This window comes from Nematostella vectensis, chromosome 1 (assembly GCF_932526225.1).
Source record: "Nematostella vectensis chromosome 1, jaNemVect1.1, whole genome shotgun sequence".
NCBI classification, from domain to species: domain Eukaryota; kingdom Metazoa; phylum Cnidaria; class Anthozoa; order Actiniaria; family Edwardsiidae; genus Nematostella; species Nematostella vectensis.
Window position 1 is genome coordinate 6,381,674 of NC_064034.1, and position 440 is coordinate 6,382,113.

Consider the following 440-nt stretch of genomic DNA (forward strand, 5'->3'; position numbering starts at 1 on the left):
TTCAATCAGAATGTATAAGGAGTCTGAAATGATATCTATTTGCTTAATGAAAATCGCTTCCTCTAGAATCATTGCTGTACAAAAACAACTTCATCAGCTGCCTTAGCCTAAATAAATCTCGGTCAAGTTACGTTTCTATTTGTAAGGTTCTAGATATACGGAGATGGTACTTTTGCTTCCGATCCTAAAGACAGGGGCGCTTTTCGTACACTGGGATCGGTAACAAAGCCAAAATGGGAGGGATATTAGTTACAGACTATGAATAAACAAGGGATAAATAGGAAGATAGGAGGCAGGGGGTCTTCGAAATTTCCAATCAAAAACTTTTTCAATTCTGCCGCACAAAAATACGATATTCCTTTTAATTGTTCAGGAAGGAATAAAATTACTAACTAAATAGCTCCTGTGATGATCAGCAAATGACAAGCTTTGAAACTGTG